At 43.6% G+C, this 14,407-nt stretch overlaps 1 pseudogene; it reads right to left on the bottom strand.

Moving 5' to 3' along the window:
- Positions 1 to 321: 321 nt before the first annotated feature.
- Positions 322 to 10,563, bottom strand: LOC128066255 (endogenous retrovirus group K member 113 Env polyprotein-like; annotated as a pseudogene).
- Positions 10,564 to 14,407: the final 3,844 nt, after the last annotated feature.

The raw sequence follows: 14,407 nt of genomic DNA, 5'->3' as shown, positions 1-14,407 counted from the left end.
TCTTGCAGTTGTGAGGCTGTAAACAATCACATGCGTAGTTGTAAAAGTCCAGATAAACCTATCAGGCAAGTTAGAATGCTATCAGAGTGGTTTGAATTGAAATACCCCAATTATGCCCAGGAGACTTAATAACTAGAGCTCTAAGTTAATTTTCTTCAGAGAAAGTTGGTCGGGGACAGCCCCACATTGGTAACAGAGGAGTTTGTGAAAAACAGCAGGACAGGCAAATTCTGGTTTCAGGGTAGATGCTCGAGCAGATCCAGGGGTTCCCTTGAGTCCTGCCTTGCCTTTGCCTGTCAGGCCTTTTCCTCATGACCTTCGTCATGGGTGGGATATCCCAAGCTGGCTCCCTTTTTTATTTCTTAAGACAACCAGATGTAGTTCAGTCACAAGCTTCTGAATGCTCTGTCGAAGAATCCTGACAATACAAGGAAGAATAATTATGAGAAGCAGAATTAGAGCAGTCAAAGCAGCATAGCTAAAAATAGTAGACAGAATGTTCTTTTCAGAAATAAAGTTAGAGAAATTTTGGAAAAAGTCACTTGCTACTCCTGTGGCAGTAAAATCTAATCGGGAGTGTTCCATGGTCTGCATCTGACTATGAAGTTTCCCTAAATCTAAACTAATATCTGAGTTATTCCAAACACCTGAAATATGATTTTTAATCTTCTCCCAGTCATAATTGGTCTCGTTTACCTTCAGGGGTGTTACACATATCTACCGGTAGTCAGCATGACAGGACAGTGCCAATTTTACTTTTAAAGCCTGTAATTCAGTGCAAATATATATTATTGCTTCTTCCAGGGCATCGACCCTCATTTCTAGTTTCCTGTCTATAACTTCCTGTGTTGCCAACATTAAAGAAACATTGTTAGACATAGTATCAACACATTGGGCAGTATGCATTGGTTGAGTCAATGATATTGCTGCCACAGTAACAGAAGTAATTGCAGTTATTAAGGCTGATATTCCCAAAATAAGTAAGCCCCCAAATCGTCATGATCGCATTAAATCTTGTAGTTGTTGCAGCACAGAAAGACCATAATTATCATACCAATGAGTGGCTACAGTCACAGGTACCATAATATAGGGTGGACGTTGCAACACCACAAAAGAACAAACATTATATTGAGGGGTCAAACAAGATGAGAGTATACATTGTTCACAAGATACTACATTAGGTCCATCTGAATAATTCATTTGTATATTGTCTTCCGGAGTCATTAGTGAAAAGAAAAACATAAAGAGAGGGTAGACAAGCTAAAATAGAATAAATATAATTATTTCCTGGTGGAGTTAAAGTAATAGGGACAGTAGCGGCAAGGGCTCTCTAAATTTCTGGCTGCCAAAATGTTTTACCCTTAGCCGTATAAGACAGCATAGGGTGAACAAATTGATTATGATGCCATCTAGTGGCGCCTAATGGCCAAGGAACTGAATATTCTTTCCAATTGCCCAATCTATCGATAAAATCACCATTGGACAGTGGGTCCAGACTTGGATTTGGGTTGCTCCAGTCCTGAATTGTATAATTTCCTCCTCCTGATATTCCATAATCAGTTCTTGAATTATAAGTACAAGATTTCCAAATTGGATACCCTAAATGATCATCTATAGTTTTCCATATGACATCTGAGGGAGCAACATTGTCACAATTTGGATATTCTGGTGGAGCTTTGAGAAACAAGGATCTATAGGGGTCAAGGACTCCAGGCATACCAGCTTGTAATATCCAAACTGATCGATCCCCTTTAAATGCAGTTTTTGAAGTTGGGGAGTCTATTCAGAACTGCTTTTTTAGAGGCTCCAACACATCCTTTTTGGCGGGAGTAATAAAGTTTTTTGTATGACCAGAGGGAAAATTAAAGAAAACAGGAAGATCATCTGTTAGTCCCCTAAAGGTATAACTGAAATTAATAGGATATTGGTCTTTTACATAGGAAATATAAGATCCTCCCAGAAGGCGAGGTTGGTTTGTATTAACCCTTATAGGGTCACTACTCCACGTGACTACTTGAAAAGTTGGAGGACCAGGAAAATATGCCCAATAATCTTCTGGAGTGGGAGCGGAGACGCCTACCTGACAAGATAGTACGGCAAGCATAGCAATAAACACTTTCTCAGGGGAGGTTGAAGATCCCTGTAAAGAAGCTATCCCTGTGCCAGGCGACAGAACATTTTAATCTGTCCCCAGGTGGGTATGGAGGCTTGCTGAGTTGCCCGAGTAGGACGTCCTGACACCTCCCTGCAGGGTAAAGGATTAGGGGGAGCAATGTCTCGTATATGGAGTTGTGACATCTGTCTGGTGGGTGGGTCCACTCCCTGCTCATCTGGGATCTCTGATGTCAGTCGTCCTGAGGTCAGCGGCATTTCTCCTACTGGCGGAGGGAGTGGAGGTAGAGGAGGCTGCTTCCTTTTTTCAGGTCATGACAGTGGAGGAACCAGGTGTCTGGGAAGCTGCGACATGACGAATCAGTCTGTGCGAGATCCAAAATGGTGAAAATGCGTCCTGTGGAAAAATACAAGCATATCCTCAGCCGCTAGTTAACAGTGGATCGGGACATTTCCATTGTCTGGAGAGTAGGTCCTTCCGCTTTACCAACGGCTTTACATTTTGTTCTGGACACCAATGATGCAGCATTGCAGTGGTTCTGGGCGAATCAGCATTCAGGTTATTTATTACAAAAAGAACATGTTGTAAAATCTGATGGGGGGAACTATACTTAAATTCCCCTTCCTTTAATTTTTGAATTTGTATTTTTAATGTTTGGTATGCTCTTTCTACTATAGTTTGTCCCTGGGGATTATAGGGGATGCCTGTGTTATGTTGTATTTGAAACTTTGTACAAAATTCCTGGAAAGACTTAGAAGTGTAAGCAGGGGCATTATCAGTTTTTAAAGCCCTAGGCAGACCCAAATATGGAAAACAAGTAAAGAGATGTTGTATTACATCCCTATATGCCTGTCCAGTGCAAGCAGTGGCAACAATAACATGAGAAAAGGTATCTATGCTTACATGAACAAAATACAATTTTCTAAATGAGGAGACATGAGTTACATCCATCTGCCAGAGTGCATTAGGTCTGAGACCACGAGGGTTAACTCCTATATACAAACTATTTATAGGAGTGGGACAATGTGAACAGGAACGAACAATCTCTCGAGAAGATACTTGAGGAATCCGAAATTGATATCTTAATGCAGTAGCATTTTGATGATGAAGTGACTGAGAGGCTCGGACATCTTCAAAAACAGAGGCCACCGTAAACCTGGTAAGTGAATCTGCCAAATCATTTAAAAAATTTAAAGGTCCAGGCAGTCCGGAATGAGCTAGAATGGGGCAAATAAAAAATGCTCGGTTACATTTGCAAATTTGCTGCTGCAATTTAGTTAACAAGTGAAAGATAGTAGCTTTGTTTTCGGGCAGAACTGCAGTCTCAATGTGCGTAAACAGCCCGACCACATACTGAGAGTCAGAGTAAAGGTTAAATTCCTCCTCTGCAAACATAACAAAAGCATCTATGCCCCAATCAGTAACGCTGAAGAAGCTGAAGCTGAACGGTTCTATGAAGACCTACACAACATTTTAGAACTAACACCTAAAAAAACATGTCCTTTTCATTATAGGGGACTGGAATGCAAAAGTAGGAAGTCAAGAAACACCTGGAGTAACAGGCAAATTTGGCTTTGGAATGCAGAATGAAGCAGGGCAAAGACTAATAGAGTTTTGCCAAGAAAATGCACTGGTCATAGCAAACACCCTCTTCCAACAACACAAGAGAAGACTCTACACATGGACAGCACCAGATGGTCAACACTGAAATCAGATTGATTGTATTCTTTGCAGCCAAAGATGGAGAAGCTCTATACAGTCAGCAAAAACAAGACCAGGAGCTGACTGTGGCTCAGATCATGAACTCCTTATTACCAAATTCAGACTGAAATTGAAGAAAGTAGGGAAAACTGCTAGACCATTCAGGTATAACCTAAATCAAATCCCTTATGATTATACAGTGGAAGTGAGAAATAGATTTAAGGGCCTAGATCTGAGAGACAGAGTGCCTGATGAACTATGGAATGTGGTTTGTGACATTGTACAGGAGACAGGGATCAAGACCATCCCCATGGGAAAGAAATGCAAAAAAGCAAAATGGCTGTCTGGGGAGGCCCTGCAAATAGCTGTGAAAAGAAGAGAAGTGAAAAGCAAAGGAGAAAAGGAAAGATATAAGCATCTGAATGCAGAGTTCCAAAGAATAGCAAGAAGAGATAAGAGAGCCTTCTTCAGCAATCAATGCAAAGACATAGAGGAAAAGAACAGAATGGAAAAGACTAGAGATCTCTTCAAGAAAATTAGAGATACCAAGGAAATATTTCATGCAAAGATGGGCTCGATAAAGGACAGAAATGGTATGGACCTAACAGAAGCAGAAGATATTAAGAAGAGGTGGCAAGAATACACAGGAGAACTGTACAAAAAGTATCTTCACGACCCATATAATTACGATGGTGTGATCACACATCTAAAGCCAGACATCCTGGAATGTGAAGTCAAGTGGGCCTTAGAAAGCATCACTATGAACAAAGCTAGTGGAGGTGATGGAATTCCAGTTGAGCTATTTCAAATCCCGAAAGATGATGCTGTGAAAGTGCTGCACTCAATATGCCAGCAAATTTGGAAAACTCATCGGTGGCCACAGGACTGGAAAAGGTCAGTTTTCATTCCAATCCCAAAGAATGGCAATGCCAAAGAATGCTCAAACTACCACACAATTGCACTCATCTCACACAGTAGTAAAGTAATGCTCAAAATTTTCCAAGCCAGCTTCAGCAATAGGTGAACCATGAACTTCCTGATGTTCAAGCTGGTTTTAGAAAAGGCAGAGGAACCAGAGATCAAATTGCCAACATCTGCTGGATCATTGAAAAAGCAAGAGAGTTCCAGAAAAACATCTATTTCTGCTTTATTGACTATGCCAAAGCCTTTGACTGTGTGGATCATAATAAACTGTGGAAAATTCTGAGAGAAATGGGGATACCAGATCACCTGACCTGCCTCTTGAGAAATCTGTATGCAGGTCAGGAAGCAAAAGTTAGAACTGGATATGGAACAACAGACCAGTTCCACATAGGAAAAGGAGTACATCAAGGCTGTATATTGTCACCCTGCTTATTTAACTTATATGCAGAGTATAACATGAGAAACGCAGGACTGGAAGAAACACAAGCTGGAATCAAGATTGCCGGGAGAAATATCAATAACCTCAGATATGCAGATGACACCACCCTTATGAAAGAAAGAGAAGAGGAACTAAAAAGCCTCTTGATGAAAGTGGAAGAGGAGAGTGAAAAAGTTGGCTTAAAGCTCAACATTCAGAAAATGAAGATCATGGCATCTGGTCCCATCACTTCATGGGAAATAGATGGGGAAACAGTGGAAACAATGTCAGACTTTATTTTTGGTGGCTCCAAAATCGCTGCAGATGGTGACTGCAGTCATGAAATTAAAAGACGCTTACTCCTTGGAAGAAAAGTTATGACCAATCTAGATAGCTTATTCAAAAGCAGAGACATTACTTTGCGACTAAGGTCTGTCTAGTCAAGGCTATGGTTTTCCCAGTATTTGTGTATGGCTGTGAGAGTTGGACTGTGAAGAAGGCTGAGCGCCGAAGAATTGATGCTTTTGAACTGTGGTGCTGGAGAAGACTCTTGAGAGTCCCTTGGACTGCAAGGAGATCCAACCAGTCCATTCTGAAGGAGATCAACCCTGGGATTTCTTTGGAAAGAATGATGCTAAAGCTGATACTCCAGGACTTTGGCCACCTCATGAGAAGAGTTGACTCATTGGAAAAGACTGTGATGCTGGGAGGGATTGGGGGCAGGAGGAGAAGGGGACAACAGAGGATGAGATGCCTGGATGACATCACTGACTCGATGGATGTGAGTCTGATTGAACTCCGGGAGTTGGTGATGGACAGGGAGGCCTGGCGTGATGCGGTCCAGGAGGTCGCACAGAGTCAGACACGACTGAGTGAGTGAACTGAAGTGAACTAAACTGATAACAGCTGTGAGTTCAGCTGTTTCAGCTGAAGTTTCCTGTGTTTGTGGAACCTTATGCTGATTTTTTTGTAACTATAGAAGCTTTACCATTAGCCGACCCATCAGTAAAGGCCATTTGAGCATTGGGAAAAGGAAATTGTTTGCACCTAATAGGAAAAATAACTGGGTGTCTAGACATAAAATTTAACAAAGCTTGTGAGGGTAAATGATGCAGAATTTGACCAAAATAGTTTCCAGTAGCAATCTGCCAATTTTCATCAAACATTAGGAGAGCATCAAGCTTTTCTTTGTTATATGGAATTACAATTTCTGATGGCTCTTTACCAAATAATTCAATGCTCCACTTTCTTCCTTTTAATATCAACGTAGCTATCAACCCTGGATAAGAAGCCACTACTTTTTTAGCTTGAGCAGGAAGATGGACCCACTCTAAGGGGCCATTTTGCCATAAAACTCCCATAGGTGAAGTTGGTGGTAGCCAGGCAAAGGAATTGCCAGGCAGCTGCCAATTGAATTCTTTTTACATAACTATCAGATAAAGCCTGTTCTACTTGCGTAAGGCTTCCTGAGCCTCAGCGGTTAATTGCCATTTTGCAGTTGGGTCAGGATCCCCATGCAGAATGTTAAAAAGAGGCTTTAGCTCAGCAGTGGTTAGTTTAAGATTAGGCCTTATCCAATTAATATCACCGAAAAGTTTTTGATAATCATTCAGAGTAACAAGATGGTCCTTTCTTAATTGTAGAGGGGCATGAGTCACTGTTTCTGAATTTATAACCCTTCCTAAATAAGTTATGGGTGGGTTAGTTTGAATTTTCTCTGGGGCAAGTTTTAAGCCTCTAGCTGATCTGGATGAGCTATTAAAATATCATCCATGTAGTGAATCATATATGCTTGTTCATATTTAGCCCTAATATCCTCTAAAGCAGCACTGACAAATTTTTGACATAAGGTAGGGCTACTTTTCATTCACTGAGGTAACACTTCCAATTGAAACCTCAAATAAGGCTGTTTAAAATTTTCTGATGGCAGACTAAAAGCAAATTGCTTTTTATCTTCAGCACTTAAGGGAATGGTGAGAAAGCAGTCTTGTAACTCTATTACAATTATGTTATATCCCTCCAGAACGGCTACTGGGGAAGGGAGCCCAGGCTGTAAAGCCCCCATGTCCTCCATAGTGGCATTAATTGCTCTCAAATCTTGTAGAAGTCGCCAATTGCTGGATTTTTTCTTAATGACAAAAACAGGAGTGTTCCAGGGGCTATTGGAAGGCTCAATAAGTCCCAATTGTACTTGCTCAAAGATTAACACTTTAGCTGCCAGTAATTTTTCTTTAGGCAGAGGCCATTGTTCCACCCACACTGGATCTTGAGATTTCCATGTAATGGTCGGCAGCAAAAACAATGGCCTCCATTATAAATTTGGATACCCCAATCCAGTTCATAGCTGTCGAGGAGTTGGGCAAATTGGCTCAGTTATTCCTGTCTGTTCTTTACCTAATCCTTTTGATGGATCATAGCCCATCTGGAGCATTTGGGAGGTCACTTTGTCATCAGGGCTGAAAAGTAGCACTCCCATTTGAGACAGCACGTCTCTCCCCCATAGGGTAAAGGGGAGCGAAGGAACTACATAGGGTTGAAAAATTCCACAGGTATCTTCAAACTGCTAATCTAACATTTTTGCACTCTTAGCTACCGCAGGGGCTCTCCCTAATCCCACCAACTCATTTTCTGTAGTATGTGTTGGCCAGGAGCTGGGCCAGTCTTTCCCAGCAATGTGAGAAACATCTGTTCCTATGTCTAATAACCCCACAATAGACTTGCCACTGACCAGAATAGTTTTCATAGGGCGTTTCTGAGTAATTTCTGTTATCCAAAAAACCGTATCACTAGACCCAAATCCTTTCTCTTGCCTTTCACTTTGAGTAGCTGTGTGCTCTATGGCAGTGTGGTAAGGCAAAAGTAAAAGTTGAGCTATTCTTTGTCCCTGATGAATTTGTATAATTTTAGTTGGGGGTGAAATCATTATCTGAATTTCTCCTGTATAATCTGAGTCAATCACTCCAGGGATAATTGTGAGACCTTGCATAGCTAAGGAAATTCTGCCTAATATAATTCCCACCAAGCCTGTCGGTAATGGACCTTTAACCCCTGTAGGGATTTTTATAGTGGGGTTATCTGGTGTTAATATTGTTGAGGTGTGGAACTGAGGTCCAGTCCTGCGCTGCCTGGGCTTGCCCTGATGAGTTCTGTGATGAGATGAAGGGTATGAATGGGTTCAGTGTCATTGCCCCAATCATTGTCCGGGCCTGTGGCTGGCCCCGCAACCCGTTTCCCAACTGCTGGTCAGGAACTAGCAAGGTTCCGTTTTTGCGGAATCTTGGCCTGCAGTCCTTTACCCAATGATATCCTTTCTGACAACGAGGGCAAGGAGACCTAGGGAGATTAGCAGACACAGCCGGGGAGGCAGAATTTGGCAGATAAGAACCGGCTGCTTTTTTGGGGCAAGCAGGCATAAGGTGCCCCTCCCGTCCGCAAGGGAAGCAGGTCTTGGATAAACCAGTATTCTGGCCTGGACTCCTGGAATGACTCTCTGACGGGTTATTCCTGTTTGTAAAAAACGGATTGTACTGCCTATTGATAAGAATTTCCCTTTCTAGCCGCAGCTATGGCAACACCCTGCATCATTGCAGGTCCCATGTCTGTACATTGTCTGATATAATCTATTATTTGCCTAGATTTTTTAATAGGGCATAGGATATCCTGGCAGGTAGAGTTAGCATTTTCAAATGCCAGTTCTTTTATCAGTATTCCAGCTGCCTCAAAATTGTAAATTACTCTGTGAACTGCCTCTGTAAGTCGTGAAATAAAGTCCTTATATGGCTCTTCTGGCTTTTGTTTGATGTTTGAAAAAGAAGAGGTTGATTCTTTCCCTTGAGGCCAGAATTGCCAAGCCCCAAGGGCACAGACGGTTACTTGATCTAGAGTCCTTCTGTCTAATCCCATCTGTCCTCTAAGTGTTCCAAATTCATTAGTCCCGACTCAGGCCATATTTTTGGTTGGTATCAGCCTGTTTGTTGGCAAGGTCATCATATTCAGCTCTCCAAAGTACATATTGCCCTCCAGACAGGCAAGCTTATCGACTGTCTTCCAGTCATGGGGTGACATCCATCTGGCCACTAAGGCCTCTACCAGTGATACAGTGTATGGGGCTGTAGGCCCATATGAAGCACAAACCTGTTTGAGTTCTTTAATCATTTTCATTGGAATGGGTTCCCAGTGGGGGGGCTCTTCCCCCACCGCTTCCATCAAATATTATGGGAAAACAAGCCTCAAGGTGGGGATCAAATTCACCCTCAGAGCTAGAGAGAACCCTTCTCCAGGGAACTTTTAGTGGAGGCCCATCACCCCTATAGGGAGGGGAGACAGGGGGACAGGGGGGACAGGGAGGACCGTAGCTTCCTATGTCTTTCTTTTCCTACTCTGGAGATCATTTAACTGTTTGATGTTTAAATTTTATGGATGGTCTAATTGGGGATGTTTCCCTTAAGTTCCTGGGAGCGGATGGCCTGATTGGGGACATTTCTCTTAAACTCCTGGGAGCATCTGTATCTAAAAGGGAGCAGTCCTCGTCAGAATGGTATCGAGCTGCTCTTCCCTCTAAATCTTCCTCATCCTGAGGGGAAAGCTGATCTTTCTTTTCATTGCTATCTTCTGCATGCTCTTGGGCAGTCATAGCAGCTAGCCATTCATTCAGCTGCCGATAAGTAGGTATTGCCTCTTTTCCTCATCTTCCTCTTTTACATGTACCTTTTTTTCCCTTCACTTTCCTCTTTAACAAGTACCTTTTCAGATTCAGGAGCAGGGCCTAAAGCATCTCTAATCATATTCCATAAGGAAAAGGTATCAGTAGGCACCTTTTCCAGATCATGCTGAGTATAATAAGTTTTTAGCCGTTTTCCTACTTTTCCCCAAGTATCTAAGTTAACAGTGGACATTGCTCTTGTACAAATGTAAAAAAAGAATGAATATTGGCTTTCTTAACTTTAATTCCTCTTTTATTTAACAATTGCAAGATTACTCCTATAATAAGTTGTCATTCTTTTGACTCACTGTTAACCATGTCAGAGATTTAAGTCTTGTAAAGAAGGTTTCATTTCAACCTTTGTAACGGGGGGTTACTTTTCAACCCTGATAGAGAAGGATTCTTTTCAACCTTTGTAAAGGGGGTTTCGTTTCAACCCTTAGAAAGAAGGTTTCTTTTCAACCCTTAGAAAGGTTTTTTTTCAACCCATTTAAAGGAGGTTTCGTTTCAAACCTTTTCAACACTTCCCACTCCTACTCACCCTACATATCTTATGCAGGGGGGTCTGCGACACCCTGAGTAGGGTCCTAGCCATCCTGAAAACTGAGCAATGGGGGAGACCTACCTTCGAATAGCCTGTTCCTGGCGCCACTTATCGAAGACCAGCCCTGGTTGGATCCAGGGTATCCAAAGCATGGACGGCATGGCTAGAGAGAGATACAGAGAGAGATAAGGAAAGAATTTTCAGTTAAGAGAATAGAGGATAGAGAAGAAGCTGATTTTCCTTGGTTTATGCAGAAAGCCAATAAAGCACCAGACAAGGGACTTGCATTGTTCACAGAGGCCACAGGTGCCCTCATGAATAGCGGAAGGTGCCCACACTTTGGGCACCTTCTCGAGTGGGTCTTAGAAGCCCAGGCAGGACAGTGAACTCAGAGGGCCCCTGTGCTCCACGAAATTAGCCTTTAAAAAGAGATAAAGAGAGAAAGAAAGTATGACATGTAGAAGCCAAGCCTGTGCAAAACCCATAACTTTATTTTCAAAAGGATCTTATATACCCTAAGTTTTACATAATGGAGATGCAGAGTCATGCAGGGGCAGCAGTCCTGATCCTTCTCGATACCAGGCTTTCTTTCTGCATACTTTTCCCTATGCAAAACGTCTCAGGTGATTTACATTATCTTCTGGCCAGGAGGTCTCTTAATATTTTATGGCTCTTTTCCTTGATAAATGTTAATCAACCAAAAAACTCATTTTCACTTGATTTGTCTTTTCTTTAATCTGCATCACCCTCAAAGTACTAAATAAAGTTACATTCTTAAAGAACAAAGGTGCAGTGGGTTACAACAGAGAAAGTACTTAACTCAAAGTTCTAATGTTGCTGATTATTTTTTCTGTACACCAACTATATTAATTAATGCAATCCCGGGAACACAACAAATAACGGATATGAAAACTTGGCAACAAGTATTGCATCAACAATGAAATCCTTCACCAATACTATTCTAATAATTTTTAACTCCTCAAAAGGCTCTAGAATGTGTCTCATGCTGTGGGAGGCTGTAACAATAACATGCATAGTGGAAAGATTCCGGATAAAGCTGTCAAGCAAGTTAGAAAGCTATTAGAGGTGTTTGAATTGAAACACTCCAATTACACCCAGGAGACTTAATAACTAGAGTTCTATGTTAATTTTCTTCAGAAAAATGTGGTCGGGGATAGCCCCCCATTGGTAACAGAGGAATTTCTGAAAAATAGCAGGACAAGCAAATTTTGGTTTTGGGGTAGATGCTCGAGCAGGTCCAGGGGGTCCCTTGGTTTTTGACTCTCCTTTGCCTGTGAAACCTCTTCATGATCTTTGTCATGGGTGGGATCTCCCGTGTTGGCTCCCAGCAGCTCGTGTTGTCTCAGGAAAGTCAAGTCTCCATGTGAGTTGCGAGGGGCCTCTTGGGATTCCTATCCAGTCAGTGCTGGGGCTGAGGGCCTCATCTCTAGTTGAGGCCTGAACCTCATGGTTCCTCGCCAGTGCTGACTTGGATATCGGGGTTCCTCTGGAGTTTCAAAAGGGAGTAAGGCCTCGTCTTATGTGGAGACATGGAAACCCGCTTTGCTGTCGAGCTGTAAAAGTAGTGTGAGGATTACTGTCGAGTTGACATAGGGATGTGAGGCTTTTTCTCGAGGTCCCGCAGGACTGTCACACCTCCCATTGTGTTTTGAGTCGATCCTCGGGGTGACAGTCAAGTCAGTGTAGGGGACGCAGGTGTATCTGGAGTGGATTGGGACATCGGGGTCTTTTTGAATTGCGGCAAGACCCCTGGAGTTCCTCTTGAGTTTCAAGTTGAGACAGCCTCCTCTTGAGGTGTGACGGGAACTCCGGGATTCCTTTGCTGACTAAGCAGGGAAATGGACACTCATCTCGAGATGAAGATGGAAACAAGGGGCTCTTCTTGAGTTGTGGCTTAACCCTCGGTGTTCCTCTCGAATGTAGATGTGTATGTCGGGGAACTTCTTGAGTTGCATCCAGGGTGTCAAGGACCCTTTGGAGGCTCAAATGGGAAGGTGGGATTTCTCTCGAGACACTGCAGCAGAAAAAGGCCTCATCTCACTTTGAGGGGAGAATCTCCTGGTTTTTCTCTAGTTGCAGCAGGAAACTTGGGGTTCCTCTTGAGGTAAGACGTGGACTTCAAAGACCCGCTCGTGTTTCCTCAGGAAAGGCCAGTCTCCATGCGAGTTGCGAGGGGCCTCTCGGGATTCCTCTCCAGGTGGTGCCGGGTCCTAGGTCCTCCTCTTCAGCTGAGGCCAGAACATCAGGGTTCCTCTCCAGTGCTGACATGGATCTCAGGGCTCCTATGGAGCTTAAACAGGGGAGTCAGGCGTCGTCTCTTGTGGAGACATGCAAGTCTGCTTTTCTCTCGAGGTGTACAGTAGTGTCAGGCTTCCTGTACAGTTGACATAGGGATCTGTGTCTTTCTCTCGAGGTGCCCCACGGCTGTCACACGTACCATCATGTTGTGAGTAGATACTCGGGGTGACAGTCAAGACAGTGCTGGGTAATCAGGTGTATCTTGAGTGGATTGGGACATCGGGGTCTTTTGTAATGGTGGCACGACCACTGGCATTCCTTTTGACATTCAAGGTGAGACCGCCTCCTCTTGAGGTGCGACCAGAATGCCGGGATTGCTTTCCTGACAAAGCAGGAAAATGGACCCTCATCTCAAGATGAGGAGATAAAAACAGTGCTCTTTTTGAGTTGTGGTGGAACCCTCGCTGTTCATCTCGAGTGGAGACTGTTGTGTCAGGGAACTTCTTGAGTTGCATCAAGGGTGTCAAGGACACTTTTGAGGCTCAAGAGGGAAGGTCGGATTTCTCTCGAGACTCCACAGCAGAAAAGGGCCACATCTCGCATTGAGGGGAGAATCTCCTGGTTATTTTCGAGTTGCGGCAGGAAATATGAGATTCTTCTCGAGTTACGACGGGGACCTCAGGGATCTGCTTGTGTTGTCTCAAGAAAGTCAAGTCTCTATGCAAGTTGCCAGGGGCCTCTCAGGATTCCTCTCCTGTCGGTACCAGGGGCTAGGTCCTCATCTGGAGTTGAGGCCAGAACCTCGGGTTTCTTCTCTAGTGCTGACATGGATCTCAGGGTTTCTCTGGAGTTTCAACAGGAAAGTTAGGCCTTGTTCTTGTGTGGAGACAGGCAAGTCCGCTTTCCTCTCACACTGTAAAAGTAGTTTCAGGCTTCCTTTCGAGTTGACATAGGGATATGTGGCTTTCTCTCGAGGTGCCATAGGGCTGTCGACCTTGCCATCGTGTTTTGAGTCGATACTCAGGCTGACAGTCAAGCCAGTGCAGGGGAATCAGGTTTATCTGGAGTGGATTGGGACTTTGGGGTCTTTTTCAATTGTGGCGCAACTCCTGGAGTTCCACCACCTTCTCTTGAGCTGCGACGGGAACGCTGGGATTCCTTTCCCTACGAAGCAGGGAAATGAACCCTTACCGGGGTCCTGCCCCAGTTCAATTCAAGGTATTCAAAGCATGGAAAGTGAGGCGAGAGAGAGAGAGAGAGAGAGAGAGAGAGAGAGAGAGAGAGAGAGAGAGAGAGAGAGAGATAAGGAAAGAATTTGCAGTTAAAAGAATAGAGGAGAGAGCAGAGATTGATATTTTTTGGTTTACAGAGAAAGCCAATAAAGTCCCAAGACAAGGGACTTACACCATTCACGTAGGCCACTGGCGCCCACTTGAATAGCAGAGAGTGCCCCTCCTTAGGCTCCCTCAGCCTGGGTCTTAGAAGCCCGGGCAGAGAAGTGAACACGGAGGACCCCTGCACCCCAAGGGATCAGCCTGAAAAGGAAGTAAAGAGAGAAAGAAAGTACGACATGGGGAGGCCAAGCTTGTGCAAGACCCATAGCTTTATTTTCAAAAGGAGCTTTTATACCCTACGTTGTACATAGCGAAAGATGCAGAGTCATGCAGGGGCAGCAGTCCCGACCCTTCTAGATACCAGGCTTTCTTTCTGCATACTTTTCCCTATGCAAAACGTCTCAGGTGATTT

The sequence above is a fragment of the Budorcas taxicolor genome, chromosome 20, assembly GCF_023091745.1.
Source record: "Budorcas taxicolor isolate Tak-1 chromosome 20, Takin1.1, whole genome shotgun sequence".
Taxonomy (NCBI): Eukaryota; Metazoa; Chordata; class Mammalia; order Artiodactyla; family Bovidae; genus Budorcas; species Budorcas taxicolor.
Note: the sequence above shows the minus strand (reverse complement) of the source record. Positions and strands in the feature narration are given on the sequence as shown.